The sequence below is a fragment of the Heterodontus francisci genome, chromosome 10 (genome assembly GCF_036365525.1).
Source record: "Heterodontus francisci isolate sHetFra1 chromosome 10, sHetFra1.hap1, whole genome shotgun sequence".
NCBI classification, from domain to species: domain Eukaryota; kingdom Metazoa; phylum Chordata; class Chondrichthyes; order Heterodontiformes; family Heterodontidae; genus Heterodontus; species Heterodontus francisci.
This window is the reverse complement of record NC_090380.1, coordinates 8791006-8808085: the sequence shown is the minus strand read 5'-3', so window position 1 is coordinate 8808085 and position 17080 is coordinate 8791006. Positions and strand designations below refer to the sequence as shown.

The following is a 17080-nucleotide window of genomic DNA, read 5'->3' as shown; positions in this document are numbered from 1 at the left end:
GGAGGCTGAAGAAAGACGAAGCTTTGAAAGAATATCTGGAATGTAGGACCAATCTGAAACGAGGAATTAAGAGGGCTAAAAGGGGTCATGAAATATCTTTAGCAAACAGGGTTAAGGAAAATCCCAAAGCCTTTTATTCATATATAAGGAGCAAGAGGGTAACTAGAGAAAGGATTGGCCCACTCAAGGACAAAGGAGGAAAGTTATGCGTGGAGTCAGAGAAAATGGGTGAGATTCTAAACGAGTACTTTGCATCGGTATTCACTGAGGAGAGGGACATGACGGATGTTGAGGTTAGGGACAGATGTTTGATTACTCTAGGTCAAGTCGGCATCAGGAGGGAGGAAGTGTTGGGTATTCTAAAAGGCATTAAGGTGGACAAGTCCCCAGGTCCGGATGGGATCTATCCCAGGTTACTGAGGGAAGCGAGAGAGGAAATAGCTGGGGCCTTAACAGATATCTTTGCAGCATCCTTAAACACGGGTGAGGTCCCGGAGGACTGGAGAATTGCTAATGTTGTCCCCTTGTTTAAGAAGGGTAGCAGGGATAATCCAGGTAATTATAGACCGGTGAGCCTGACGTCAGTGGTAGGGAAGCTGCTGGAGAAGATACTGAGGGATAGGATCGATTCCCATCTGGAAGAAAATGGGCTCATCAGTGATAGGCAACATGGTTTTGTGCAGGGAAGGTCATGTCTTACCAACTTAATAGAATTCTTTGAGGAAGTGACAAAGTTGATTGATGAGGGAAGGGCTGTAGATGTCATATACATGGACTTCAATAAGGCGTTTGATAAGGTTCCCCATGGTCGGCTGATGGAGAAAGTGAAGGCGCATGGGGTCCAAGGTGTACTAGCTAGATGGATAAAGAACTGGCTGGGCAACAGGAGACAGAGAGTAGCAGTGGAAGGGAGTTTCTCAAAATGGAGATGTGTGACCAGTGGTGTTCCACAGGGATCCGTGCTGGGACCACTGTTGTTTGTGATATACATAAATGATTTGGAGGAAAGTATAGGTGGTCTGATTAGTAAGTTTGCAGACGACACTAAGATTGGTGGAGTAGCAGATACTGAAGGGGACTGGCAGAGAATACAGCAGAATTTAAATAGATTGGAGAGTTGGGCAGAGAAATGGCAGATGGAGTTCAATCAGGGCAAATGCAAGGTGATGCATTTTGGAAGATCCAATTCAAGAGTGAATTATACAGTAAATGGAAAAGTCCTGGGGAAAATTGATGTACAGAGAGATTTGGGTGTTCAGGTCCATTGTTCCCTGAAGGTGGCAGCGCAGGTCAATAGAGTGGTCAAGAAGGCATACGGCATGCTTTCCTTCATCGGACGGGGTATTGAGTACAAGGGTTGGCAGGTCATGTTACAGTTGTATAAGACTTTGGTTCGGCCACATTTAGAATACTGCCTGCAGTTCTGGTCGCCACATTACCAAAAGGATGTAGATGCTTTGGAGAGGGTGCAGAGGAGGTTCACCAGGATGTTGCCTGGTATGGGGGGCGCTAGCTATGAAGAAAGGTTGAGCAGATTAGGATTATTTTCATTAGAAAGACGGAGGTTGAGGGGGGACCAAATTGAGGTGTACAAAATCATGAGAGGTATAGACAGGGTGGATAGCAAGAAGCTTTTTCCCAGAGTGGGGGATTCACTTACTAGGGGTCACGAGTTCAAAGTGAAAGGGGAAAAGTTTAGGGGGGATATGCGTGGAAAGTTCTTTACGCAGAGGGTGGTGGGTGCCTGGAACGCGTTGCCAGCGGAGGTGGTAGACGCGGGCACGATGGCGTCTTTTAAGATGTATCTAGACAGATACATGAATGGGCAGGAAGCAAAGAGATACAGACCCTTAGAAAATAGACGACAGGTTTAGATAGAGGATTTGGATCGGCGTAGGCTTGGAGGGCCGAAGGGCCTATTCCTGTGCTGTAATTTTCTTTGTTCTTTGGATATATTTAGAGGGTCCCATTTGGAATGTACTAGTTTGGCTTCATTCGCTTGTCATTTCCACTGGAATCCCTCTCTCCCTCACTCACTCTGAAGTACTCAGATTCCTTATTGCACCTATTTTTTGAAATGGAAAACAAAACATCGACTATGCTTCTAATGTTCGCCATTCCCTCACCTTCACACGATCCACCTCTGACTCTTCCCTTCTCTTCCTCGACTTCTCAATCCCCATTTCAGGGGACTGGTTGCCCACACATATCTACTGTCAACCCACCAACTATCGCGTGTCTGAACTTTCTCCCATCCATTTCCTTTGGGAATCTATTCCATTCTGCCGGGGGAGGTGGTGGAAGCAGGTACGATAGCGACGTTTAAGTGGCATCTTGACAAATACATGAATAGGAGGGGAATAGAGGGATAAAGACCCCGGAAGAGCAGAAGGTTTTAGTTTAGACAGGCATCAAGATCGGCGCAGGCTTGGAGGGCCAAATGGCCTGTTCCTGTGCTGTACTGTTCTTTGTTCTTTCCCCTTCTTCTCACCTTCCACTCCAACCGCCTCCACAAGCAACACACTATCTTCTGCCATTTCCCACAATTCCAACTAAACCCAACCACAAACATATCTTCCCATCCTCTCCTATCCCCCACCCCCTTCAAAACACTGGTTCACACTTCTGTCACCCCCACCATCCAATTTCCCACATGCAAGTGCAGTAGGTGCCCTTTCAAAGTCTTCCTTCCCACTGTCCAGTGTCCCAAACACGCCACCCAGGTGAAACAGAGATTCACTTGTGTACTTCTTCCAATGTAGTTACTGTATTCACTACCCACCGTGCAGTCTCTTGTATCTTGGAAATGACAAAATGCAGATTGAGCGCTAGCGTTGCTGAACACTTTCTTTATGTTAGAATTAGAATTAGAATTAGAACATTACAGCACAGTACAGGCCCTTCGGCCCTCTATGTTGCGCTGACCTGTGAAACCATCTGACCGACACTATTCCATTTTCATCCATATGTCTATCCAATGACCACTTAAATGCCCTTAAAAATGGTGAGTCTACTACTGTTGCAGGCAGGGCGTTCCACGCCCCTACTACTCTCTGAGTAAAGAAACTACCTCTGACATCTGTCCTATATCTATCACCCCTCAACTTAAAGCTATGTCCCCTCGTGTTTGCCATCACCATCCGAGGAAAAAGACTCTCACTATCCACCCTATCTAACCCTTTGATTATCTTGTATGTCTCTATTAAGTCACCTCTCCTCCTCCTTATCTCCAATGAAAACAACCTCAAGTCCCTCAGCCTTTCCTCGTAAGACCTTCTCTCCATACCAGGCAACATCCTAGTAAATCTCCTCTGCACCCTTTCCATAGCTTCCACATCCTTCCTATAATGCGGTGACCAGAACTGCACGCAATACTCCAGGTGCGGTCTCACCAAAGTTTTGTACAGCTGCAGCATGACCTCGTGGCTCCTAAACTCGATCCCCCTACTAATAAAAGCTAACACACCATATGCCTTCTTAACAGCCCTATTAACCTGGGTAGCAACCTTCAGGGATTTATGTACCTGGACACCAAGATCTCTCTGTTCATCTACACTACCAAGAATCTTCCCATTTGCCCAGTACTCTGCTTTCCTGTTACTCCTTCCAAAGTGAATCACCTCACACTTTTCCGCATTAAACTCCATTTGCCATCTCTCAGCCCAGCTCTGCAGCCTATCTATGTCCCTCTGTACCCTACAACATCCTTCGGCACTATCCACAACTCCACCGACCTTAGTGTCATCTGCAAATTTACTAACCCACCCTTCTACACCCTCTTCCAGGTCATTTATAAAAATGACAAACAGCAGTGGCCCCAAAACAGATCCTTGCGGTACACCACTAGTAACTAAACTCCAGGATGAACATTTGCCATCAACCACCACCCTCTGTCTTCTTTCACCAAACAGGAGTCTGAACCGCTGGTCACTTGTTCCTTTAGTTCCACATCCCGCTCCGTCCTCTCTATCCTCGGCCTCCTGCACTGTTCCACTTTTAAGCTCAACGCGGAAGAGCGCTGTAGTTTTTGATTGGACTCTTGTACAGGATGCCAGACTCAACATGGAGATTAAAAGCTTCAGATCATAACCACTCCTATTTTTCTGAATGCTCTGCGCCTGTAACGAATGGTGGCTACACCAGAGAAAGGGGAATGAGGTGCGGGTTGATGCTTGAGGTGAGGGCCCCCTATCTGTCCACGGCTGACTGGCTGGTCTTCATTCCTAGGATCTGCTCATCTCTCTGTTACTTTCCTGGGCTGCAGAGGCCTTCTCCTGTCGGCCATATTTTTCAAGCATTCCTCCCCCTCTGTTTATCTGCTGTAACCATGTACTCTTCCTGTGGACCCATCTTCTTTGTCTTTAAGTATCCCATTCAGTTTGCACCATCAGACCATTTGTCATTGAATCACTCCTGCCCTCCACTTTGATCTTTATTCCCCTAAACAACATTTCTCTGACTCTATCATGGCTTCAAAACATTTAATCTCAAATAAATTTCAGTTCTGACGAAGGTTTATTGAACTGAAACATTGGCTGGAATTTTTTCCGAACCCCTGGATGTTCTCCTATCCTGAAGGAGTGGACCCATTCCGCTTGGAGCTTCCAATTCCAGGAGAGTAAAATCCCGGACACTGGGATGGTGCAAATCCCGGGCAGGGTTGCTTCCACCCTTGAGATATCTGATCCACGACACGATTCGGGGTTTTGATTCATCCCAGATTATGGAGGGATTCCAATCAGGGGAGGGAGGAGGCAACTGTCATTTGGAGTATCTTTGTTGCGGAGGGTAGCGTCTGATGGAGAAACCTGCCCATTCGATGGTAAACCTGTAAAGCTGGTTAAATCAGAGGCTTGAAACCTCATTCAAATGTTTAACATGCTGACCTGCTTCCTGGGAGCAGTTCGTGTTCCCCTCCTGTCCCTCCCCTGTTAAAGCTTAAGTGGGCAGGTTGGAGGTGGGTTCTGATTTTTAAGTTTTAAACGCTGACCCGATTCCACCCCAATCATTTGTGCTGCTAAACCCCTGCCCTTACTCTCTGGGCTCAGGCACAGAGAATGTTTGATCAGTAATTTCCAGTCTTTTTTTCCCTTCTCTCACTTACAGTTAATTTACTGGCGATTGTGATCCTGTCCCGGGGAAAGTGCGGACTCTCCACCTGCACCACTCGCTACCTGGTGGCCATGGCAACGGCGGATCTACTGGTCATTTTCACTGATGTCACACTGTGGCGGATCAGTTATTATTATTTCCCAGAATCTTTCCTGAATATCACCCCTGTGTGTAGCGTAATCGCTGCCCTGCGTTATGAAGCCGCAGACTGTTCTGTCTGGTTCACTGTCACTTTCTCCTTTGATCGATTTGTGGCCATTTGTTGCCAGAAGCTGAAAACTAAATATTGCACCGAGAAAACTGCAGCTGTCATTCTAGCAACAACCTGCATTCTGCTCTGTTTACAAAACATTCCTTTCTATTTTGCATATGAACCTGGAGAGATAATCAACAATGTACCATGGGGCTGTTATATAAAGTCAAGCTATTACACAGAGCTTGGATGGATGGCATTTGACTGGTTTGATACGGTTTTAACCCCATTGCTGCCATTCATTTTAATTCTGTTGTGCAACGCTCTGACAGTCAGACACATTTTAGTGGCCGGTCGAGTCCGTAAGGGACTGAGGGGTCAGAGCAAGGGAGAGAATCGCAGTGACCCAGAGATGGAGAGCAGAAGGAAGTCTGTGATTTTACTCTTCACCATATCCGGCAGCTTCATACTTCTGTGGTTGATGTATGTTATATATTTCTCGATTTGTAGTATAACAGGGGCATATCTCGAGGATTACACTCATCCTCTCTATGTCTTTGGACAAGTCGGATTCATGCTGCAGATTCTAAGTAGCTGCACAAACACATTGATTTATGGGGCGTCACAGTCCAAGTTCAGAGAGCAGGTCAAGAACACGGTGAAATATCCGATTGCGTCAATTATTCAATTAATTAATAAATGAAACAACTGAAATCAGCCCGGAGCCGGGTCCCAGTGTTTCCAGTCTATGAATGTACAGGGGTCGACAGCCCCGGTGCCTCAGCTTGGTGGCTGTTTGGATGGAGGAGACCGAGTCCCTGCCTGGTCCTCATGTCAGCTGATAACAGTTCTCTCTCCTCAGCTTCTGTCAGTCTCTCCCTTAAAATCTGCTGTCACCACACCTCTCCTCAATAAAACAACCCTTAACCCCTCTATCCATGGAATCATCCAATTTCCAACCTCTCTTAAGTCCTTGCAAGTATTGTCATCTCACAAATCCTTGTTTGTTATTCCAGATGTCCATATTTGAATCCCTCCAATTAGGTTGTGCCCTGTCAAAGTTGCAAAATGGGTCTTATGATAGTGTCAGGGTCTCTGTAAGAGATTCAGGTGTCCCAGGGGCTTTGTAAGGGGTCTGGAGTCTCTGGGGTGCTAGGTATGGGTTTGGGGGTGTGTGGTCACTGGGTCATTATAGTGATGGCCACTGTTGTGTGATGGGTCTGTTTGCTCACACTTTTCTTTTTTATTTTAGAGATACAGCACTGAAACAGGCCCTTCAGCCCACCAAGTCTGTGCCAACCATCAACCACACATTTATACTAAAAAAATACTCTGCCGTTACCACCTGTGGTCCCTTGCGAGTGTCAGCAATGCCGTTAGTGAACAGAGTGGATGATATGTTAATGAGGGCTCACATCACAGTGGCATGTTAATGAGATCTGTGGCCACATTGGCATCACCCTAAGGGGGAGGTCGGAAGCTCACAGTTAAGTTATAAAGACACAGAGAGTTCAGACAATGAAGCCTAATGATTTGAACAAATAATATTTTAATTATTTTACATAAAACATGTAAGCTTCACCCGTGAAGGACCTGACGGCTTTTTTCAGCTCGTCCAGGGTTAGCGATTTGAGCAGACTCTCCCACGTGCTGTCATCAAAGACCTCTATTAGATGATAGGAAGGACTGGGAGGCTGTATTGTCCAGCATAAAAGAATTTGCTCTTCCTTGGTATGTCAGAATGCAAAGACATTACCGCACCATCCTCTTCCTTCAGGCTGCTGAACACGGAGCTCACTCACTTACCTTTTGGAAGAGAAACGCAAGCAAAGCTCATTCTACTCAATGGAGTGGACTCTGGACCAAAAGATGATCTTGGAAGCCTCCATGGCAAACACCAAGGGCTGCTGGCTCTTCACGTCTCGGAGATCCTGTTTGACCTCGACCTCCATCGACTTTAACCGGAACAAATTTTGCAACCTTTTCTGGAGTCCGGACATTTCCCTCTGAGTTTCTCTCACACGCTGAAAACATTTGAAGATAAATAACCTTCTGATCATTGCCTTGATCACTTCCTACCAGTGCACCGGAGACTCAAAGAGGCGTTACACGGTTCTCCAACCTTTGTAATCCCTTTTGAGTTCCTCAATGTTCTCTGGGGTTAGCAGTGTAACATTCAGCTTACATTGCCCCCTGCCAACCCACTGGTCGTCATGTAAGTGGCAGTCGGCCAGTAATAGGCAGTGGTCAGAGAGGAACACTTGACATCAGGGGCTCTGACCGCACGGGACACAAACAGGAAGTCAATCCTGGAATGGGCAGCCCTGTCCGATCTTGACCAGGTGTATCTACGCTGCGCTCCGCCTGCAGGTTTGTTCAGGACGTCGTGCAGCTTGGCATCTTTCACTATTTCCATTAGGAATCTGGACGTAGCGCCCAGTTTTCTGTCGTCGCTGTTGTATCGTCCAGCTGCGTTAATGATGCAGTTGAAGTCTCCGCCAAGAATGACCGGCCTGGATGTCACCAGCAACAGTGAGAGCTGCTGGTCGTCCGCTAGCTGCATTGAACCGGGGCGTACACATTGATTAACCGGAGTGGAGCATTGTTGTACATAACATTTGCTACGAGGAGGTGACCGCTCACCACCTCCTTAACTTTGGAGATGGTGAAGTTGCCTCCCCACAGCAGAATACCTAGGTCGGAGGAACGGGAATCATATCCCCTCACCACATCGATGGCCCGCGCGACCACCATCGCAGCCATTGCCTGGAGGTGCTGAGGTGCGGAATTCCACACTCATGCAGAAACAGCAGATCGGCTTTGACATTGGCATGGTAGTCCAAGGTCGAAACACATCGCGGAGTGGATTTAACGCTATGCACGTTAATCGAAGCAATCTTTATACCCATTTTATAGTTGTGTATTGCTTACACACCAAATGCCTCTGCTCGTCCCAGTCCTTGGGTATGTTCCTCCATATCCATAGTGTACACAGGTTGTTTCACATTCGTTGGGCTCAGAAGCCCCTCCTGGTTACTCATGGGGGTATTGTTCCACTGGGGTGACATAGGGAGAGTCTTGAAGGCAGCACGGCTTGGGTTGTCCTCTACTGGTGGTGTATTTCCCCTCTGTCGCTCCTCGAAGACATCACTATTCCCAGCTTCCCGGAACTGGAGTGCACCAGATGCTTCGCTGATCTCACTCTCCCGGAGCTGGGGTGCGCTGGGCATCTCACTGGGTTCAGCGATTTGGGATGGGGCACGCTGGGCCCGTCAAAGCTTCCAGTGCCCTGGAACGGGGTAGGGGGGGAGAGTCTTTGTTTTGCAGTTCCTTTGAGTTCTGCCATTTCTTTCCAGCCCTTCATCGTTCAATGAGGAGGAGCTGCCGTAGTCTGTCTCAGACGGTAGCCTCCTCTTGCCACTGGTTTGGCTGGTGACCTGTTCCTTTTTTGGATTCTTCTTCTTTGTGGTTTTCCTTTTTACACTTGCCACTGACTAGTTTGTCCATCTGCTGACTCCTCTTCGTTTGACATTGCCGCCTGTATATAACTGAGGTAGCGTTTGGGGCAGGTCTTGTAGAGGTGGCCTGCCTCACCACACAGGTTGCAGCACTTAAAGTCCTTGGACTGATGGCCTTCATTCTTGTAGTTTTTGTGGACAACTGTGCTGCAGTTGGCCGCCAGATGACCAGATTTACCACAGGTGCGACAAACTCTGGACTGCCCCACCTGGCCCAAGAGGAATCGACTTTCCCCGATAGTGAAGCTGGAGGGACGGTGGATGACGGTTCCATTGGCATCGACCTTCAAGGTCACCTTGACCTGCCACTTGCTGGTCTAAATCCCAAACGGGTCCTTTACATCAGTGCTGCTGCCGGCCAGCTCAACTTACCTGGCAAGGAAGGTAAGTACATCCAAGACCGGAACATGGGCATTGTGGAGTTGGATTGTCACCACCCGGTCGTGTTGCGATGGCAGCGTGAAGAGTGGCTCTACTGTAGGGATTGACAGTGGCACCTGGTTTCCCTCTCCTTGAACACCTTCAGGAACCTGATGCATCCCGCCACATTCTCGAACGTCACATCGAAATATCCATTGCTGGGATATATCTGCTGCTTGGAATCCACAGCAATCAATAAGCATTTTCTAAATGAAGAAGGTACGGTCAACAGGTGCACCCCCTTCATTGTCCTTCACCACCACCCAAATGGTGTTACGCACTCCCTGGCCTGAGGCTCTAGAATTTGTTACAGCCATGCGATTAGGCAAGATTTAGGATGCGTAGGATGGGGAAGGAAACTGCAGGGGATGGGAACAATCGAAATGTGGAGCTTATTCAAGGAGCAGCTACTGCGTGTCCTTGATAAGTATGTACCTGTCAGGCAGGGAGGAAGTTGTCGAGCGAGGGAGCCGTGGTTTACTAAAGAAGTTGAAGCGCTTGTCAAGAGGAAGAAGAAGGCTTATGTTAGGATGAGATGTGAAGGCTCAGTTAGGGCGCTTGAGAGTTACAAGCTAGCCAGGAAGGATCTAAAGGGAGAGCTAAGAAGAGCAAGGAGAGGACACGAGAAGTCATTGGCGGATAGGATCAGGGAAAACCCTAAGGCTTTCTATAGGTATATCAGGAATAAAAGAATGACTAGAGTTAGATTAGGGCCAATCAAGGATAGTAGTGGGAAGTTGTGTGTGGAATCAGAGGAGATAGGGGAAGTGTTAAATGAATATTTTGCGTCAGTATTTACAGTAGAGAAAGAAAATGTTGTCGAGGAGAATACTGAGATTCAGGCTACTCGGCTAGATGGGATTGAGGTTCACAAGGAGGAGGTGTTATCAATTTTGGAAAGTGTGAAAATAGATAAGTCCCCTGGGCCAGATGGGATTTATCCTAGGATTCTCTGGGAAGCTAGGGAGGAGATTGCAGAGCCTTTGTCCTTGATCTTTATGTCGTCATTGTCGACAGTAATAGTGCCGGAAGACTGGAGGATAGCAAATGTTGTCCCCTTGTTCAAGAAGGGGAGTAGAGACAGCCCTGGTAATTATAGACCTGTGAGCCTTACTTCGGTTGTGGGTAAAATGTTGGAAAAGGTGAAAAGAGACAGGATTTATAATCATTGTGAAAAGAATAAGTTCATTAGCGATAGTCAGCACGGTTTTGTGACGGGTAGGTCGTGCCTCACAAACCTTATAGAGTTTTTCGAGAAGGTGACCAAACAGGTGGATGAGGGTAAAGCAGTGGATGTGGTGTATATGAATTTCAGTAAGGCGTTTGATAAGGTTCCCCATGGTAGGCTATTGCAGAAAATACGGAAGTATGGGGTTGAAGGTGATTTAGAGCTTTGGATCAGAAATTGGCTAGCTGAAAGAAGACAGAGGGTGGTGGTTGATGGCAAATGTTCATCCTGGAGTTTAGTTACTAGTGGTGTACTGCAAGGATCTGTTTTGGGGCCACTGCTGTTTGTCATTTTTATAAATGACCTGGAAGAGGGTGTAGAAGGGTGGGTTAGTAAATTTGCGGATGATACTAAGGTCGGTGGAGTTGTGGATAGTGCCGAAGGATGTTGTAGGGTACAGAGGGACATAGATAGGCTGCAGAGCTGGGCTGAGAGATGGCAAATGGAGTTTAATGCGGAAAAGTGTGAGGTGATTCACTTTGGAAGGAGTAACAGGAAAGCAGAGTACTGGGCTAATGGGAAGATTCTTGGTAGTGTAGATGAGCAGAGAGATCTTGGTGTCCAGGTGCATAAATCCCTGAAGGTTGCTACCCAGGTTAATAGGGCTGTTAAGAAGGCATATGGTGTGTTAGCTTTTATTAGTAGGGGGATCGAGTTTCGGAGCCACGAGGTCATGCTGCAGCTGTACAAAACTCTGGTGAGACCGCACCTGGAGTATTGCGTGCAGTTCTGGTCACCGCATTATAGGAAGGATGTGGAAGCTATGGAAAGGGTGCAGAGGAGATTTACTAGGATGTTGCCTGGTATGGAGGGAAGGTCTCACGAGGAAAGGCTGAGGGACTTGAGGTTGTTTTCGTTAGAGAGAAGGAGGAGAAGAGGTGACTTAATAGAGACATATAAGATAATCAGAGCGTTAGATAGGGTGGATAGTGAGAGTCTTTTTCCTCGGATGGTGATGGCAAACACGAGGGGACATAGCTTTAAGTTGAGGGGTGATAGATATAGGACAGATGTGAGAGGTAGTTTCTTTACTCAGAGAGTAGTAGGGGCGTGGAACGCCCTGCCTGCAACAGTAGTAGACTCGCCAACTTTAAGGGCATTTAAGTGGTCATGTGGAGATGTTATCTTTGCCTTTAACGTTTCAAATGCTGATTGCTGTGCGATTGTCCATTCCCAGTGAGCCTCTTTACCAAGTGGCTTCTGAAGAGGCTCCACACAATTAGGAATGAATTTATGATAGAAGTTGGTAGTACCTAGAAATGATGCCAATTCCTTCACATTAGCCGGTATTGGACGAGCATGAATAGCTTTGATGTTGTCGTGTGTAGGCTTTGCTCCAGCTGCTGTCACTTTATAACCTATAAAGTCAATCTCGGGTACTGCTGCAAATATACATTTATCCTTGTTGAGCGTCAAATTGTGTTTTACACGTCGAGTGAACACTGCTGATAATTGTCAATCATGTTCATCTTTGTCCTTTCGGCAGACAACAAAGTCATCAAGTAAGTTGTGCATCCTCTCAACATCCGACGAAAACGCAGAGCTATCTTCTGGTATAAAAGCAAAATATTGTAGATGCTGGAAATTTGAAATCATAACAAGAAATGATGGAAATACTCAGCAGGTCTGGCAGCATCTGTGGAGAGAGAAGCAGAGTTAACGTTTCAGGTCAGTGACCCTTCATCAAACTATCTTCTGGATAACGTCAGGTGCTGAACTTAGTCCAGAGCGTATTCTGTGGTACTGAGATACACCTTCGTGGGTAACAAAAGCTGTAAGATATATGCTTTGTTCTGCTCGGGAGTTATCTAAAATAACTCCGCCATGCTTTGTGAAGACTGTGGAGTGCTGAAACGATGCTGACAGTTCTTGAATTGTAGGAAGTGGATAATTGTCCAATATGAAAGCTTTGTTGACGGCCTTTAGGTCAATGCATAGCGGGAGTTCACCATTTTTCCATCGCACAATGACTAGATTTGTTATCCATGATGATGTGTCGATTCGCTCAATGATACCATCTTTTTCCAGTCACTTCAACTCCTGCGACACTTCAGCATGGATTGCAAATGGCAACCATCTCAAACTTTGTGAAACTGGTCGAATTGATGCGTCGACGCGAGGAGAGTGACAGTAACCTTCTATCTCCCCAAATCCAGTAAATGAGGAAGTATACTGCCGTGTATAATCTTCATTATCAAGCCAATTAATGTGTGCTCCATTAGGCTCTTCAAGTTTGAATCGAAGCCTATGTAAAATGTTTACCCCCATAAGGCTTCGCCCTTTAGCTACATGGAACGTGAGATTGTCTCTGGGTGACGTTTTTGTTGCATACAGGAAGGACATGATTGCTCTGGAGAGAGTACAGAGGAGATTTATAACAATGTTACCAGAGCTTGAACGTTGCAGCTGTGAGGAAAGGTTGGATCGGCTCGGGTTGTTTTCCTTAGAACAGAGGAAGCCGAGGGGTGACTTAATTGAGGTACACAAAGTTATGATAGAGTAGACAGGAAGAACCTGGTTCCTCTAGCTGAGAGGTCAATTGCCAGGGGGCACAAATTTAAAGTGATTGGTAGAAGGATTAGAGGGGACATGACGAAAAACGTTTTCACCCAGAGGGCGGGTGGGTGTCTCGATTCACTCCCAGCAATGGTGGTGGAGGCAGAAATCCTTAATTCTTTGAAAGGGTACCTGGGCATGCACCTGAAGTGTTGTAACCTGCAAGGCTATGGACCAGGTGCTGAAAGGTTGGATTAGATTGGGCATCTAGTTAGTGTTCGGCTGGCACGGACACGATGGGCAGAATGGCCTCCTTCTGTGCCGTACATTTTCTATGGTTCTATGGGTCTTTGGAACTGTGATCATCCCCAAAACTGGAATGACAATATTGACATAAGCTTGAAGAGTATCAGTCACAGAAGTGAGAGAGAATGGTGAAAAATACTGATGGTAGAGTTTGTCACTCAAGCTGGATACGTTCGCGCCAACACTGATAAGAAGTGTCACCGCCTGCGATCTCGACTGAGCGCTCATTAAAATGAACTGGTGGTTTACGTTTGGTGATGGAATCTGCACGTTATACCTCACTCTCAGGAAGATATTCCCGAAGGTGTCGAACTGATGAAGTCTTTTCCTTCAATGACCTGCACGTCTTTTTAAAATGGTTCCACTTTGAATGTGAGGTACACTTTTCCCCTCGAGCTGGACCTGGCGCTGTGTCACGATGAGCATTTCCACAATTCGGGCACAGTTTTACAGGTAACTGGCTGTGATGGGGCACATTTGGATGAGGTTGCTAAATTTTTCTTGGCCTTAACCCTTGCACTGAAGCTGATTGGGCATACTGTGTCTGCATCCCCGAGTCTAAGGATGCATGTGTGTGTAACCCCGTCGAATCTAACACGGCAGATTCGATCTGGACTGCTAGGGCTATGACTTTTTTTCAATGTTAAATCATCTTCCTACCTGAGGAGACATTTCCTAGTTCATGGAATGGAAGTATTTTCTGTGAATTAGTTACAAAACTGTTTGTTGGTTAGTGTGCCAAATTTACATGTAGATGCCAATTGCTGCAATGCTGTCACCTGTAGTTTAATAGACTCACCATGTCCCTTGGATCTTTGGCAGAACGTGTATCGCTCTATCATCACACTCTTATTTGGCCTGAAGTATTTTCCAAGAACACTCACTGCTGCAATGAACGGAGATGTATCTTCTGAGAGCTGATTGAAGACTCACTGTCCTTCTGCCCCTAAGTAGAAGGTTTGCTGCTATATCTGGGCTGTCCATCCGCATAGTGAGCATGTAGGTCTTGAACTCCGAAATCCATTGCTCCCAACACAAAGGAAGAATTCCTGGCTTTGGAAGGGAAGGTTTTGGAGCAGGTAACATTGCATACTGTTCAGTCATCTTCATCACCAAGTTTGTGTTATGTTTGCACTGGGTTTAATTGTGATATCTGATTTAATTCTGAGTAATGCAGATATCACACTGTGTTAAATAACCGACTGGTTCACTTAAAACACACGAGCCATATCAAAATCTTACAGCTAGAGCACAAGTCTTGACAGCTGTGAGTTCAGAGGCAGATCCGAACTATATGTCTCACACCAGGCCCCGTGCCTGTGTGAGATTCAAACTGTGTGTGAGACAGAGCCAGTCTCTGGTTCACGACTGCACTCTAGCTCCACCAGGAGGAGCTTCAACACAAACTCTACAGTTCCAACTTAAAGAATTCACCTGACATGCATCTTTTTTGGTTCTGGCTTGAGTTCTCTTACTGAGACAGTGAGTGAAACATCTCCTCCTTATAGATCACCATTTCAGATTTTCCTCCCAGCCTTTGGTTTCACTTTACCCTGGTTGTATCCATTTCCATCCCATTGAAATTTGCCCTCTTCCAATTTAGACGTTCTACTTTAGATTTGCCCTTGCTCTTCTCTTGAACAGTCTAAACATTATGATGTGATGATCACTGTTGCCCAAGTGTTCCCCCACAGGCACTTGGCCCACCAAATTCCCCAGCACCAGATCCAGCAATTCTTCCTTCTGAGTTGCACCAAGAACACTCTGGTCAAGGATATTCTCCTGAACAAGTTTTAGAAGTTCATTCACCTCTTTACCCTTTACTCTATCATTAAACCAATCGATATTTGGGTAACTAATGTCCCCCGAACTCACCACCTGAGATTCTTTCACATCTCGGTCAGTTCCCTGTCAATGTGTTGCTCTATCTCAATTTCTCACTATTTGGAGTCCTATGGAATACCCCCAGTTGTTTGATTCTGAATTTTGTTTCTTAATTGTAATCAAATAGATTCTGGCCTTGTCCCCTCAAGGCCACTTGCTCTATCAAGCACTTTTGAACATGGTTGTCCTTAATCAGTACTGCCATCCCACCTTCCTTTTCTACTTCCCTAAAATTTATATCCGTGAATATTAAGCACCCAGTCCTCACCATTATTAAGCCACAATTATCAGGCAGCAGTTAACAAATAAAGACTGATTGAAATCGGAGCAGTGTGCCTGGGAAATAATTAAACAGCTGTCGCACATGAAGCAGAACTCCAAGGATCAGTTTAAATAAAATACAGAACAGACAGAGCGCGGGGGGGAAGACGAGGATTGAATTTAAATTCACTGAATCTAAACAAGGTTTAAAGAAGTGAATCTGTCAGGAGTGGCCTACCTGATCCAATGTGTGCGCTTGTGGTGCAATGGTAGCACATTTGATTCCTATTCGTAAAACTACACGTTTAACTCATGTTAGCCCCACTGAGGCTCAAATTGCTGGTGTCTGATGTATGTGGATGTTCAGGTAGTGTTGAATTTAAAAAATAATTTTAATAGATTAAAGTTCTCATTTCTGGTTCCATTCATTTTCCACGCTCAGATTTTATTTCACAAAGTTTTATCTGTGTGTAATGTTTCAAGATGTGCTGTGTACATTTTTTATAATTCATTCATGGGAAATGGGCGTCACTGGCTATGCCAGCATTTCTTGCCCATCCTTACCTGCTTTTCAGAAGGTGGTGGTGATGTGTCTTCTTGAACTGCTGCAGTCCATTTGGGGTAGGTACACCCACAGTGCTGTTAGGGATGGAATTCCAGGATTTTGACCCAGCGACAGTGAAGGAACGGCGATATAGTTCCAAGTCAGGATGGTGTGTGATTTGGACGGGAACCCGCAGGTGGTGGTGTTCCCATGCATATGCTGCTCCTGTCCTTCGAGGTGGTAGAGGTCGCGGGTTTGGAAGGTGCTGTCCATGGAGCCTTGGTGCATTGCTTCAGTGCATCTTGTAGATGGTACACACTGCTGCCATTGTGTGTCGGTGGTGGAGGGAGTGAATGTTTGTGGATGGTGTGCCAATCAAGCGGGCTGCTTTGTCCTGGATGGTGTCGAGGTTTGTGAGTGTTGTTGGAGCTGCACCCATCCAAGCAAGTGGAGAGTATTCCATCACACTCCTGACTTGTGCCTTGTAGATGGTGGACAGACTTTGGGGAGTCAGGAGGTGAGATACTCGCTGCAAGATTCTGAGCCTCTGAACTACTCTTGTAGCCACGGTATTTATATGGCTACTCCAGTTCAGTTTCTGGTCAATGGTAGCCCCTAGGATGTTGATAGTGGGGGATTCAGCGATGGTAATGCCATTGAATGTCAAGGGGAGATGGTTATATTCTGTCTTGTTGGAGATGGTCATTTCCTGGTACTTGTGTGGCGCGAATGTAACTTGCCACTTATCAGCCCAAGCCGGATATTGTCCAGGTCTTGCTGCACTTCTACACGGACTGCTTCAGTATTTGAGGAGTCATGAATGGTGCTGAAGATAGTGTAATCATCAGCGAACATCCCCACTTCTGACCTTATGATTGAAGGAAGGTCATTGATGAAGCAGCTGAAGATGGTTGGGCCGAGGACAATCGCTCTGTTTGTACAATCGATCTGTCACCCAGTGTGAGAAGTAAACCACAAACCATCCAGCGTGGCGTTCAAGCCCACCCACGGCTTTCTCTGTGTGGCAGCTTTGTTCATGTTGTTGGAGTGCAGTGTTAATAACAGCAAGGTTGTGGTTTTGACCCCCTTGCTCACTAACGCATGTTCAGTCGTTAATT

At 46.3% G+C, this 17080-nt stretch overlaps 1 pseudogene; it reads left to right on the top strand.

Moving 5' to 3' along the window:
- Positions 1–1382: 1382 nt before the first annotated feature.
- LOC137374752 (probable G-protein coupled receptor 139) lies at positions 1383–6008 on the top strand (annotated as a pseudogene).
- The last annotated feature ends 11072 nt before the right edge of the window (positions 6009–17080 follow it).